The sequence below is a fragment of the Psittacula echo genome (genome assembly GCF_963264785.1).
Source record: "Psittacula echo genome assembly, chromosome: 5".
Taxonomy (NCBI): Eukaryota; Metazoa; Chordata; class Aves; order Psittaciformes; family Psittacidae; genus Psittacula; species Psittacula echo.
In genome coordinates this window covers 41,209,490-41,224,862 of record NC_137739.1, presented here as the reverse complement: position 1 = coordinate 41,224,862, position 15,373 = coordinate 41,209,490, and positions in this window count along the sequence as shown.

Genomic DNA, 15,373 nt, shown 5'->3' with positions numbered 1-15,373 from the left:
GGTGGAGGCAGAAAATAAGCTGCTTTGTTGGGAGTCTAGACCTTGGCATTCTTGTGTGAAGTTCTTATGGCATTTTACAGAAATGTAACAGGAGTTATGGGTAGCTTATTGACATGTGGGTTGAGAGTAACCTCTATCTCTGCATACATATGGAAATGATACCTGAGAGTGGAGACTCTGCAGTTTTGCTGACAGTGTCATAATGTGACGTGGGGCTGAGCAGTGAAAGGCAAATTTAACCTTGAAAGAAGATGCAGAAGGTCCTAAGGAGTAAAGGTGTAGGGATCCCTTTGACCTTGTAATCTGAGGATCTGCTTAATTCCCACACATCATGGGCTCTGGAGAGGAGGAGTTGGTTTGGGGTGTCTTGGTAGTTAGTACCAGTCCATTTGGTCAACTGTGCTCAGCTTGAATGTTTCGGGGTGCCGGCAGTCACTGCATTGTGTCCAGGAAGGGTGTTTCCTCTCATGGTGTAATTAGCCAGATTAATTTATTTTTTGCCTTCCTCTGAAGCATTAGAAATGAGCCACAATTGAGGACTGAGCATGCCAGGAAGGTGAAGGTCTGGGGGAGTGAGGAAGAGGGAGAGAAGACTGTGCTTTTACCTGGGGAGGAAAAAAATCCATCTTTTTGCTGCATTGCATGCTTTGATAGCAAGTCTTGTTTGTATCCTCGAAATTGTACTTGCCACAGCCTTTGTAGGTTTTCTCTTTTCTTTGCAGCATGGGGTCAATCACTAAGGGTCATCTGTGTTAGACTCGTTTGAACAGTCCTTTTCCAGTTTTGGAGTTACCATGCTGGCTGTTGGCATGATTTTTTGTGCCTTTTTTTTTTTTTTTTATTCATGGTATGCAAGTCTAATCTCCTTAAACTAAAGGACTTGTGTCCTTATCCAAGTTACTGAGCTCTGTTGCAAGAAACTGCATGAAATATTAATAAACTGTGATATGCATGAGGTTGCCTAGCTTTTGGGCAAACAGTCCATTCTGTTCTTAAACTTTCTGACAGTGGAAAGAAGTTTTTCCTCATGGAAGATGAAGAAAAAGTATCATCAGAAAGCTTCTAAAAAAAAGAAGCCTAATATTTTTAGGAGCCTAATATTTTTAGGAGTCTTAGTAGCGGCATGAGGGAGACCTGTTTGTTCTGATGATGAAGTCATAGCGGTAATGGGAAACTTTATTGTTGCCAATCCTACCTTCGGGTTCTTTGTTTCTGGATTGCCTTTAACAAATGCCATGCTTAAGAAAATGAAATTAAGTTGTTGTGTTGTTTTGTTTCTTTTTTCAGGCTCAGGCAGCCTGCTATTACATGGTAAGACAAGAGAGGTAACAACATGACTAATTAAAGGGCAGCAGTGCTTCATTCCTTAGGGCTAATTATTCTGCAGAAAATGGGTCAATTACTTAGAGAAATTGTTTGCCAGCAGAAGGCAAAGCCTCTGCTCCCACTCCTCACCTTCCTTTTGTGGGAAGCACTGCCCACCTCTGTAGGCAGTTGCAATACCTTGGTAAGCTTTCACATGCCAGAGCAATGTCCTGCAGATGGGGAAATGGCACCTGAGAGGACTTGTATGTGGTTCTTTCTGTTGAGTGTTCCTGCATAGCTGCAAGGGAAGCAGTGTCCAACGAAGGCGTTCATGAGTTGGATCAGGAGGAAAGACATGGAGCTGAACAATACAAGTGGGAGTTCTCTTTCAGAATAAAACCTGCCTATTCTAGAAGGTGAGGTACGGTATTTTTCCTTACTTCTGAAAGAAGATTGATCGTCTAGGTAGCTAATGTTTTCCAACATGAAAGGTATTATCTGCTTGTGGTTTGCTTGGTATGGGTTTGTAAATGATACCCTTTTTCTTTTCAGATCTGCTTCCTGTATGCATTTTTGTATTCTCTGGTGACTATTGACTGACTGTGTTGCTTGCTTTTAGCTACGCAGGCTCAGTGCAGACCAGGTCGGGGAGCAGAGGGCTGGTTTGCCTTGTATGTCAGAAATAAACTGTTCTGTTTTTCACATTTCTGTGATGGCACATGAGGCAGGATGGTTTCTGAGCTCCTAGGTAAGGTGGTTGTGCAGGCAACCAGAAAGAATCCTGAAAGAAAGCCAGACTGGGCAAAGGCTTTGGCTCTGCAGGAATAGATTACCAACATCTATGCCAATTGGGAACAACGTGCTCTTTCTGGTTAGTTAGAGCGCTACATTCCTGATTGTAAATGATACACCCAATAATGTCTAGCGCGAGCCAGAGCCTTTGCACCTCACAGTCCAGCTGAAGCAAGAATAGAAGACTTTGCAGGTGCATGCTGCTCTTTAACATGTCCTTACAGGCTAAATAAAAGCTAGATGACTTTAGAGATCTGTTTGTAGACATCTTGAGTAAGAATACCTATCAGTTACTAGTTCAGAGGTGTCTAATCATTGCATATAAAAGAGAGGTATTTTATGTTACCCTTTCTTTCATTCTGGTTTTTTATTAGTGTCAGTGCACAAGAGTTCACCACAACCTTATTTCAGAACTCCCCCGCCTTCGCAGGCTTCCATCAAAGCTGGATTAAACAATTGAGTGAATCTTCCCTAGCACAAATGTGTGCTGTCTTGCTTTCACTGTGTAAGATCCAAGCATTGGTAGTCATTAGATAAGTATTAGTAGCACAGAGTAGTAAAGTTACTGTTCGACTCCTTCCTTGCTGGATCTCTGCTCTCAAGTGTGGCATATATTGAAGGCAGCCTACATGAAGAACATCTGTGGAGTGCCTTTCTGTCTTATTCTCTTTGACTCTGCCAGGAGCATGAAGGAGGCAATGAAGTATTTCTGAAGGAGAAAGCTCTTTAGCATGGCAAGCTGTGGCATAGTGCTGCATGTACTGCTATGTGCCTTTTAGGGATGAGGAGTCTGTTTTGTTTTGACTTTTTCACCAAGAATAGGCACACGGAAGATAGCCAAACCTATTTGGCTCCACCAGCTTAATCTGGGCTGAGAATTCTTGCTTGGGGCTGTGTCTATGTGGAACTCTAGGTAACCTAGAGTAGTGCCTTGCTGTGTCTGGTGCTTGGTGACTGTGGTATGTTTGTTTCCTCTTCTGCTAGCCAACCTAGCAAAGCTGGGCTTGCTTAACCTGTGGGACGCTTTGGCCCATACATTTTGTGTCAGTGGAGGTTTAATGTAGGAATGCTTCCAGTAAGTTCTAGAGGAAGAGTTACTTCTTTTCTGTGATTTCTCGTGTTTTCAAGATACGCATATAGTTTCCCTTAGTGGCATGATAAGAGACCATGTGATCTGGTTTATTTTGATCCAGCAGTTCTTTCCAAGGCAGATCTTGCAATTAAGCTTTTAATTGGAAGTGGACTGGCACAAGAGCTGCAGGATGTAAGGCACAGTTTATAAAAATGCTTGAATGTCTACTTGGAAGAGAGGAACCACTGTGAAGGTAATGTAATGATTCCTTGATTCCTTAGTAATATAGAGCTTGGCTTTTGGTTTTCCTTTGCTGCTTAATACTTTACCATGGAGATGAGATACTGAGTTTCCAAAACATCAGCTTCAGTCACTTGAGCTGACAGAGGGTAGTATCGGATCAGGAGTGCTCTGGGCAGCTTTAAGCCATTCCCATTTTGTGCAACGGAAGACTCAGGTGCATATATAAAGCAGGCAGTTTATTACGTTACGTTATATTGGCATATAATTTGTGGTTGTGCAAAAAACTGACTTCTAGACTCCAACTGCTCCTGTTAGATGATTATATTGTTTTGGAAACAGTGTCTCAATTTGGTGTTTGTATTGTGAGGTATTACTGCTCACCATAGAGGCAAGTAAATGCTTCATTCTTTTATGGATTAGCTAGAATGTAATTAGTTTTTCAAAGATGAGATCAATAAGTAGAGCATGTCTAAAAGTGTCACATATGCATGTATGCTGATTCACCTCTGATTTTTATGATATGAGCTCCAAGAGCTGCGATAATGCTTAGTGCTCCAACTCCAAGTTGGGGTATGCTACCTTGGGGGCAGGCAGTGGTAGTAGGTTGTGTTTTCTCTTTTCTTTTGAGTGTCACATTCCGATGAGAGAAGTGCAGTTTTCATGATTTGAGATACATTTTTGAGAAAAAAAGACTAGACAATGTCATGACAATGATTAAAATTTGCTATGCTTTGGACCAGGGCTCGGCAATGTTTCGAGTACTAAAAAGTTGTAAGTGCTAACACCGCACTTCCACTGTGTCTTTCATCTGAGAATCTCTCTATTCTTAATGAATTTTCAGTGTGTCTCTTCAAGGCTGGTATTATTAGTGTCATTTTGCAGACAAGTAGATAAAATAAAATGCTTGTATAAGCACATTCAGCAAGCCAGAAAAAGGCAGGGATAATATTTGGGAATAACAATGTTTCAACCTGGTTTTGAGCCACCCTCTTGTACTTTCTCTTTTGCCAGGAGAGATACTGAAGGCATTAATTTTGGTAGCTACCCCTTCCCTTTTTTTGCCATTGGGTCAGGCAGCATAAAAATGAGACATTATTATGCAACATATCTAAGTGTGCATGTGATACTTGAAAAAATGGTAATCAGATAAGTTGCTAGGCAACGGTACCCTGCTCTCAATTACCAAAAAGCCAGTGAGTTTGCTTTCCCGATGTGACATGTGTTCTGTACTTCTTCATAAAGCAAGTGTAGGTGGAGTTTTGTAAGAGTTGCTCCTTTTTAACTCACCTCCTGCTTATCCTGCCATATTGTGAGTCCAGATTTGACCCCAGTTTTAGGGAAGTGTTCACAGAGCCTGAAATCAACAGAAAAAAATGTTAAATGAGTTCTCAAAGTTAATGAAGTGTATATAAGTAACCATTCCCTCCCATGTGTCTGTGGGTCTTTGATGTTTCAACAGCTTATGAAAATTAGTCCATAACTCATCCTTGGGACCATGAAAAATAAGAAAATTATGAGAGATTTATGTTAGAAGGTAGGTGGCAGGGGTATGTGGAAAGCTGTGAGAAGTCTTAAAACACTCAGTGGCCTGATGGCCCCAAAGTGTTGCAAGCTGTAGTAATGCATGAAAACCTGCATGTGAACCCAGCTGGTTCATTGGCATTGCCTTAGCAGTAACAGCACTGAAGGAACATAAGCAGGGATGAGTGTACACAGAGGAAAAAGTAAGTGAGAGTCTAATAATGTAAGACAGATCTAACAGCACAAGGGAATTTGATTGTGTGTTTGTTTGAAACCCAAGTTTCAGGGTTTTTTTCCTTTTTTTTTCTTTTTTTTTTTTTTTTTTTTTTAACAGATTGCAGCATAACAACAACAAAAACTAAAGACTATTGGCTGTTATTCTAAACACATTTCTCCTTTTAGCAATAAATAGCCACAGAAGCATTTGCAGATACTGTAGTTGTGTGTGTGGGTGCAGGCATCTGCCCAAGCCTCTTCAGCTATTGGGGGGGCAGCGTGGCTTTTAAAAGAAATCTGAAACTCTGGAGGTCTAATGTGCTTCTCAAGGCTTTGCCAGTTTTCAGTAGAGATAAGGGACCTTATCACCTGGAGGTATCTGGGAAAGGATGCTCCTAATCTTGAAAATCACTTGTTTTCCTCTGGTAACTGCAAGTTGTTGCTTTACAGAGCTGTTTTCCAATTATTTTGTTGTTGTTCCAGAAGAGAGGCATTTCCTTTTCAGTAGGTGGGGACTGTGTAGCAGTGCATGTCCTTGGTGTCTCACTGAGGTAATTCAGTCCTTAAAAGAAGGAAATTCATCTAAATCGTCCATGTTTTGTGCTCCTGTCTACCAGTCTAGGTTCAGAGATGTTCATATCCCAGCTGGTCTTTGTGCTGGCTCAAAAGTCCTCATCAGTAGGTGTGTTGGGACTTCAATTGAAAGAGAAATCTACATCACCCTTTGTGTAAGTCCTGCCAGAGCAGGTTTCTGAGGAGGCAGATGCTCGTTTTCTGTTTCCACATTTGCACTTTCTTCCCAGGACAATCCCAGATAAGTCACGGAGCAGTGTGTGACTTGGTTTCTCTGTCGGACAGTTTATCACTGGGTAGCTGCATGGACCTGAGCTTTCTTTTTTGGAGCACTTTGGGAATAATGAAATGTAAATACTGAAATAGACAGTTGAACACACAAGGAACTACTTTCCAGGAATTTGCTTTCTGTTTTGTTTGCTTGTTCTTTGTATTCTAGTTTGATGAGCAGTACTGCTACTTTATGCTAATGTGCGGTCCCCAGCCTCCTGACATCAGAAATATTGGTGTCTGCATCAGAGGAAGAGTCAGAGCATGGGCAAGTGCTGTTTTGGGAAGCCTGAGTCTGGCCTACTAATGGATTTTAGATTTTAACTATTTCTGTACCTGCAGTTGAATCGTCACACCATTGTTGTTGTTTGCTTGCTTGCTTGCTTGTTTCTTTTCCCTACTATAGACATTACATGTTTTGAAGACAAAGTTCAGTCTTAAGCTCTACCTTTCTGCTCACATGTGTTACAACATGGTCCTTGCTAATGAAGAGTTTCTTGAATTACTATTTTCTTTCAAGTGTAGATACATGCCATAACTAAAGGTGTGGGTTTTGCAGCACTTTGCATTCGTAGAATTGAAGTTTTTTTGGTGAAGAAGGAACTTATCCCTGCTGGACAGTGGCCTGTGAGCCAGATCTGAGAGGTGTTACAGCTGAGAACTAACAGGCATTAGGGTAGCATTAGCATTCAATGGCTGATGAGTTCCTTAGTCTGCCTCCTGGTGAAGCCCCGTGGGTGGCCTGAGCACTGGTGCCAGGGTAGGGGCTGACTGAGCAGGACTGCATTATCCTAAAGTTAGGTTACCTTGAAGCCTTTTGGCATGTTCATATTTCTGCACTGAAGGAGTTGAGAGTGTGTTGCAGTTGCTTATTTTGTATGATTTTTTTAGTCTTTTACAAAAATCACATAGACAAGTAGGTTTGCTGTAAAAAGCATTCTCAATGTTCTTGTGACTCCAGGGAAACACTTCTAAAAAATGTTGCTTGCATGTGCCTGATGAATAGTTCAGTGGAAACCTATATCCAGCTGTGACAAAATGCACATAATGAAAATAGAATATGTGCAATTCATGTTTGGAAACATCAACTTTAGAACAATTTATACCAGAACTAGCTAACAATGAAGTTCTTTCCCGATCTGATGTAAAAATACCTATCTGTAAAAAACAGCAACTATTTCTCATGATAAGAGGGTCTCCAAAGTAGATGTAAGCCTCAGTGCATAGGCAGAAGGTGTCTCTAGAATACCTGTGTTACATTGATTTAATTAGTGGTTTTATGCTATTCACCACTCCATTAATCTTGGTGGGAAGGTTTTTTTTGGGGAGGATTAGTTATTTAATCTGCATTTTTAATTGGGGTGGTTTTGTAGTCCAGTATTATCTAAATAAAAAGTGTAATTTGTGTGGGTTTTTATATAGAATTTTTTTAAGGAAAATGTTTCTCTTGAATTCCTGTTGTACTTTGGTGCTCAAGAACTCTGACATTCGTTAGGATGTTGTGAAGGTCCTGTTTGTTACAGTCTGACACATAAATGTCCTTGCTCTAACTTCTTCACATGCAGTTAATCCATAAAAATGCTGTGCATAGACACGCCCTTGGAGTGTGAGATCTGTGAGGCTGACGCGAGTATGATGTTAGATACTTGTGTTGGAGCTGGCACCCTGAGGCCTGACTTCTGTGAAAGCTGGGAGTGTGGCATCCTAAATGTCAGCACTTGAGGAGAAGTAGTACAGCCCCAGCTGATGGGCTCCGCTTGCTTGGGTCATGCAGCTGTGCTGCCCAAGCCCAGGATGGAGGTGAAACACAGCTAGGTCACCAGGGTGGTGGGAGGAGGCAACACCAGTGCCTGGAGGAGGTTGGGGTGGCCGGTGGTGGCAATGGCAAGGGCCTGCTTACACAAAGGCCACACTTTGTCCTGGAGTGGGGAAGGGAGGAGAAGAAAAGTGTGATGATTGGAGAAGTGAGGAGGAGAGAGGTGGGGGAGATAGGGAGGCAAAGTTAGGAAAGGGAAGATTGGGATGAAAAGGAGTCAGAAAGGAGGCTTATTTCACATAGTGGGAGGTATCTGGGAAAATAGAGATAAAGCACTTTCTGGTAGACCCTTCAAGGGTTAACCAAGACCTTGGCTGAGATAGTAGCAGTGAGGAACCTTTGGTCACTGGCTCCAGTGAAATTGCTCAGTGTGTTTACTGTGGCTGGGATCCAGAAGGACAGTGGTGAGTCAAAAGACTCGGCTTCATCAGAGGAGTAGCGGCTGCCAGGAACTGCTCTGGGTAAGGGGCAGGTACAGGTTCTCCCCTGGTTCTCTGAAGAAGTAAGATCTGCCAGGGCCCAATGTGCTCAAGCTAAGTTTTCCATACACATAGCTCTTTCAGTGTTTAAAGCTGCTCTTGCACTGTATTTCATTAAGATTAAACTGTACTTCTTTGGTTTAGGAGGGCTGTCTGATTGGTGTATTAGCTGTTGGTCACACGCACCTGGTCCGAAAACAGCTGGCATCTGAAACAGCTTGGACTTGCTGGAAGCAACTCAGGTGACCTGCGAATGCTGTGAACCAGGATCTGACCAAGAAGTGGGAGAGCTCCAGGATTCCTCCCTGGAAGAGGTAAGGGCTGGAGGGTAAAACTGGTGGGAGTGCACTCATAAACCAGAAAACCAGAGCAGTTCTCTGAGTACAGAGCTGACTGCATTGTCGAATGGGACCTTTGAAATTTAGGTCTGTAGAATGTATTAAGGATGGCAAGTAACATGAAGTTATTTCCATCAGTTCAAACCTCAGGTTGCTTTCTGGAAGTGTAAGATTGTCATTTGCATACTGCCCTCGATTTCTGTCTGCTTTGAGCCACATCATTCCGATTGGTTGCAGTTTATATTGCCAAACTTATTCCAGTGTTATTGTCTCTATAAAACCTCACACTCAAATAGCCTAAGGCATTTAAAACAATCAGGACAGTGGAGCAGTATCTCTGAGCTAAATCAGAGCAGTAGGTAAAGAGCAAAGGGTTGCTCTCTCCAGTAATACAAGCACAGGAGCACAGGTGTGAGTTGGATGATGAGGAATCTATTCCTGGCCCTAACAAGCAGTGCAGTCTTTGCACCTGATTCACCAGTGTGTTATGCTGCTAGTCTTTTTAGGCTCGTTTTGCCAGTCTCTTGTCTGTTATGCTTCCACAGAGTGGATGTAAAATGCTGTCAGATTGAAAGGGTGATTTTTCTCTCAAAGCAAAACTTATATATTGATCCTGGTAGATGAGCTGGACATTGTGGGAATAGAATGGCAATCTTCAAACCCTGTAAGGGTTTCAGAGCGCTCTGTGTGTCTGCAGTGTGTGGTGGTGTGCCCTCACAGGAGGTTAAGCGCAAGTGTGCTGATATGGCTTGCAGTGGTCCAGGCTACAGTATTGTTTTCTCTGTTGTGGATAAGGTTTCATGAGTAGGTCGTGCACAGCACTTTAACTGGGAACTTGCTTTGAATATGTAGGTGCTACATACATAAAATTTAGATTGATGTAACACTTTCCTCGCTCAGCCTATCCTCTATCAGGGGGCTCATTATCCTTTATGGCAGTGCCTGAGAGATCCTGTGCTAGGGTATTCTGTTGTCCCACTCTTGTGGAACAACATTCTTGCTCTGATAGACCCTTGTCCCTCTCAGACTGGGGAGCAGACCCAGTCAGCTGCTGAAAGAAAGCAGTAGACTTAATTGTGGCAGTGCTAACAGCGTGAATAGGCAGGGTCAGCTGCTGCCTCAAGCTTCAGCTGTGATCTTGCTGCCTATTGTGTAGCTGAATACTGAGCTTCAGTTGGTCAAAAAGTGTCATCTACTGAGCAGTAAAGTCCAGGCCAGTGCTGCAAGGTTATGACAAAGCAAGTGTCAGCAGCTTCCTGGGAAGGCTACTGGTGATGACTGAGCCTTGGGATGAGTCCAGCCCGTTTGTCAATGATGCACTTATGAGTACTTCTGAAGAAAGCTGTGTCTGACAAGTGCTTTGGTGTATAGTACTGTTGCTGTGAGCAGAGCAAATGCTGCTGATTGCATGCCCTCAAGAACCATCAAAGGAAGCACAGACATCTCCTATTACTGTTAAAACAAAAACTGAGCACTGTATGGGCACAGGAAAACATAGATCCATTGGCAGCAGAACAAGACTATGAATTATTCACTCCTCCAATGCCTCCTGTATGTTCCATCCACTCAGGCTGTTTAGGATGCTGTCTGCTGGAGATGGAGACAGATCTCCTTCCAAAGCCATGGGGGCACGACCCTGCGGGCTATGATCACCACTCCACTCATCTTGTCCTCCATGAGGCTGGCTTGTGTATGGTTGTGACATCCAAAAGGACACAGAAGTAACCTTTGGTCTTCCTGTGGGCTGTTGATAGGAACTCTTGTGACATCAATGAAACTGGGCTGTGTCTGGTAATGCCAGCCTGGAATTGGCTGTGAGGTGAAGGCAATGAGTTAGGACCAGGATGGAAGCACTGACTACTCTGGCCTATTTTGCAAAAGGGAGGTAGGAGGGCTGCAACTTTTATGTAGTATGGCTTTGGGTTTTGTAAGAGAACTTGTACTGTGTCTGTTTGTTCCTAGCTCTGTCTTGCTGAGAAGCCAAAGTGTCTAAAAGTTCCCTGAGCACAGACTGGATTTTTCTCCCCATGGAGAGGAATGTATTTAAATGGCTGTTTGGGAGCATCTGTGAAATATGTTTTTCACAACTTGTTTACTAATGGGCATTCGTCTATGTAGTGGTTGTCAATTGGCAGCTGAATTTGAAAGGCACCGAGGACTTACGGAGCTTCAGAGACTAAATTCTCCTCTGATTCTTCTATGAACTGCTCTAAGCTCTGGTAAGGTGCTGCTGAAGGATTGTTCAGAGGCTGTTCCTCAGCGTAAAATGCAGATACTTAGATGCAGAGGGGTTTTACTATACTTTTTTTTTTTTTCCTCCTTTTCTCTTTTTCTCTCCGGCTGGTTGATATGAAGATTCCTTCAGCCATTTCACATACCCAAGCTGCACCATGCATGCCGTATTGCAGACTTTTGAGCATTTCCCCCTATCTTCTTTCTGCATCTTCCAGAATTTTTGTCGGTGTTATCAGCGCTGTTCCCAGCTACTAAGAAGGAGAAAAAATGACTGCTACTGCTGAACCCAGGACATTTGGCTATTAGGATTTTGCTGAGAGGTGTTCAGATTTTTAGTGTGGGAAAAGCTACCTGTAACTAGCAACTGCTGTAGAAATTATGGGCTTCTTAATGTTTACAGCCGTCTTGTAATGTACCCTACCCTATTTTAAGAGCACTTCAAATGTTCTTAAAGAACTTTGAGGAAACAAAATGAATGGTACTTCAGTCAAAACAAGACACTACAACTTGTGTCCATAGCAGTTTTCAGCTTCTCATTATGCCAGCTAGCTGGATTTGCTGTACACTGAGCTGCCTTTGGAGTTGTCCTAGTCCGAAAGCTGAGTGAAGCTCTGGAGGCTAAGATTAAAATCCCAGATCGCGTTTGAAGAATCCTCTCTGAAAGAAGTGGTGGAAGCATCTGAGGAGCAGGGGGGAAGACTCCCCAGCTGGGTGAGAGGTGGAGTAGGTTTCATGAAGAAGGATCTCAAGGAAGTAGGGGTTGGTCCTGAAGCAGGTAAAACATGTTTGTCCTCCTGTAGTCGTGACAGAAGTGACATGATGATAAACTGGAAGAAACCTTTACCTTATGTTATTGGTTGTTTTTTTTTCAATCAGCAAAAGAAGCAGACAGCAGGCTGTGGATTTGTGGTTTCCATAGTGATGTAGCTGTGAAAGCTTTTGCACAGCTGAGCTCTGCCCTCATTGCAATCACTCTTGAAAGCTGTGAGTATTCAGCTTTCCTGCCAGGAAAATGTAAATATACATCAAACATGGAAATGGCTGAAAATGCAACTGCATGCTCATGATTTGATATATTTGCCAGCCTGGCAAATATTTGCCACAAACCTGAGGTTGTGGATGTTGGGAAGCTCATCTCCATTGTGGCTTATTTCTCCTTTGTCCATTGCTCTGCACTGAAACAGTGCATCAAACTGTTGTAATACCAGAGTTCTTGCTGGATATGTTGACTTGTATCCTTTGTTTTCTCTCATCTGTACATACACACACATTGCACAACACTGATGCCTGTGACTCTGCTCACTCACACTGATATCAAACATGCAGTGATCAAGAAACATAAGCCTAACTGTTTCAGGGCATGGTAACTTATTAGAGCTCCATTCTGTGAAGCTTGGAGAGGTATACTTCATGTATATATCTTCATGTATACTTCATAGCCATCGCCCCCCTTGTTCTGTGGGCCACTGAAATGGGCTGCATGTGCCATTAAATCATTATTTATTTTAATGGTCATTTTGAGAGCATTTTAATAGTCAGAACATATGACCTTGGGGGAATTTTTGCCTGTAGGGAGAGCTGTTTGTGACTCTGAATGGTTGAACTTGAGAGCTGTTAAAGCTGGCTTTCAAAACAAGGTGGAGTATGGAATTTTTCAGCATCCCAGCTGATGGCTTATTAGTGGGTCATAGAGGTAGAAAAGGGAAAATGCTCAGTGTGATGAATGCTGGATGCACACATCAGATAAGCATGTACCAGTCCTGCACATCCACTTGTATAGTCCACTCTTCATGAGTCACTGGCATTTGTGCATCTTCCTTTTTACTCATACTGCTGCTGGACGCTTCTCTTGTTGTTTCCGTGAACAAATATTCCCCTGCCTTGGGCGTTTGTTTTGCTTGTCTGATGGATGTAATGGGTCATCTGTTCCCTTTATAGAAAGGAATGTTAATTATTTTCAGAAGGCTGATTAGGTTGCTAATGAGAAGCTCTACTGCAGTAATATTTCCTTTAATTACTCACTCTTAAGTGCTGTACAGAGAAGCTTATTGAATATGCTGTTAAATATAAATGCTTGTATCTGGCGTAGAGATGCACCTTCAGACTCCCTGAAAGAAATGCTTTGGTAAACTTGGGAATCCATGTGACACAGATGACTGAGCAAATGAGTCTGGTTGTGATAGCCACCTCGTTGTGCAGCCTTTTTGACTCCATCTGAATACAGTGCTTCTGCAAGTGACTGGCTGCAGTTGCTCTCTGTATTCCAGTTTTGCTTGATGGCTTTTGGCAGTATCGGTAACCAATTGTGCTACCTGCCAAACTAAACTATAGTTACATGCAGCCCTCACACCAAATAGTTTAGTTTAATTAGCCAGGTGGCAGCCAGAGGCACAGTGAAGTGACTCATCCAAGGTCATGTCGCAAATAAGGGCAAACTTGGTAATAAAGCAGAGGTGTCGTCAGCCCTGTGTAAGGGTGCTGCACTATTTGGACCTTTGTACCTCTCTTATAGTAAGCTATGCTGACCCTAAGACTTACATCAGTTTTCATATTGCTTTGTGAGGCAGCACAGCTGCTCAACAACCTCCTCTATGTATCCACTTTAGGAAATTCTTTTTGCTTAGAATCATAGGTTCACAGAATAGTTAGGGTTGGAAAGGACCTTGAGATCATCTAGTTTCCCCCCTGCCATGGGCAGGGACACCTTACACTAAACCATGTCACCTGGCCTTGAACGCCACCAGGGATGGAGCATTTAGCACTTCTTTGGGCAGCCCATTCCAGTGCCTCACCACCCTCACAGTAAAGAACTTCCTCCTTATATCCAATCTAAACTTCCCCTATTTAAGTTTGAACCCATTACCCCTTGTCCTATCACTACAGTCCCTAATGAAGAGTCCCTCTCCAACATCCTTATAGGCCCCCTTCAGATACTGGAAGGCTGCTAGGAGGTCTCCACGCAGCCTTCTCTTCTCCAGGCTGAACAGCCTCAACTTTCTCAGCCTATCTTCACATGGGAGGTGCTCCGGCCCCATGATCATCCTCGTGGCCCTCCTCTGGATTTGTTCTAACAGTTCCATGCCCTTTTTATGTTGAGGACACCAGAACTGCACACAATACTCCAAGTGAGGTCTCACAAGAGCAGAGTAGAGGGGCAGGATCACCTCCTTCGACCTGCTGGTCACGCTGCTCTTGATGCAGCCCAGGATATGGTTGGCTTTCTGGGCTGCAAGCTCACACTGAAGCCAGCTCATGTTCATTTTCTCATTGACCAACACCCCCAAGTCCTCCTTTGCAGGGCTGCTCTGAATCTCTTCTCTGCCCAACCTGTAGCTGTGCCTGGATATGCTCAACCCAGGTGTAGGACCTTGCACTTCTCTTTGTTGAGCATCATAAGGTTGGCATCAGCCCACCTCACAAGTGTGTCAAGCTCCCTCTGGATGGCATCCCTTCCCTCCAGCCTATCAACTGAACCACACAGCTTGGTGTCATCAGCAAACTTGCTGAGGGCGCACTCAATCCCACTGTCCGTGTCACCGACAAAGATGTTGAACAAGACCGGTCCCAACACCGATCCCTGAGGGACACCACTCGTTACTGGTCTCCAGCTGGACATTGAGCCATTGACCACAACTCTTTGCATCCTGTCGTCCAGCCAGTTCTTTATCCACTGAGTGGTCCACCTATCAAATTGATGTGTCTCCAATTTAGAGACAAGGATGTCGTGTGGGACAGTGTCGAACACTTTGCAGAAGTCCAGGTAGATGACATCAGCTGCTCTACCCCTGTCCATCAGTTCCATAGCCCCATCATAGAAGGCCACCAAATTGGTCAGGCAGGATTTCACCTTAGTGAAGCCATGCTGGCTGTCACCAAGCACCTTGTTGTTTCTCATGTGCCTTAGCATGCCTTCCAGGATTTTGCCAGGCACAGAGGTGAGACTGACAGGTGTGTAGTTCCCTGGGTCATTCATTTTCCCCTTCTTGAAAAGGGGGGTTATATTTCTCTTTTTCCAGTCGTTGGGAACTTCACCTGACTGCCACGATTTTTCAAGTATGATGGCCAGAGGCTTAGCAACTTCATTTGCCAGCTCCTTCAGGACCTGCGGATGGATTTCATCAGGTCCCATGCACTTGTGCGTGTTCAGGTTCTTAAGATGGTCTCGAACCAGATCCTCTCCTACAGTGGGCCCAAGGTCTTCATTCTCACCGTCCCTGTGTCTGCCTTCCAGGGCTTGGGTGGTGTGGTCAGAGCATTTGACAGTGAAAACTGAAGTGGTGAGGACTGCTTCTCCATCAGGTCCTGGTTGCTACTTGCTTCTCTCCTTTTTTTCACGCTTTGTGGTAGAAATGTCAGTGCTTTTTAGAATTGCTCTGAGAGTGCTACTGGATTCTGGATGATATTTTAGTTTTAGTACTTCCAGCATAAGAGGTGTTGAGTGGATCTCCAGTGTCCCCTACTTGGTGATTGCTGAGCCTTCATGCAGCTCTGCAAAAGAGGTTTGCTTTATGGC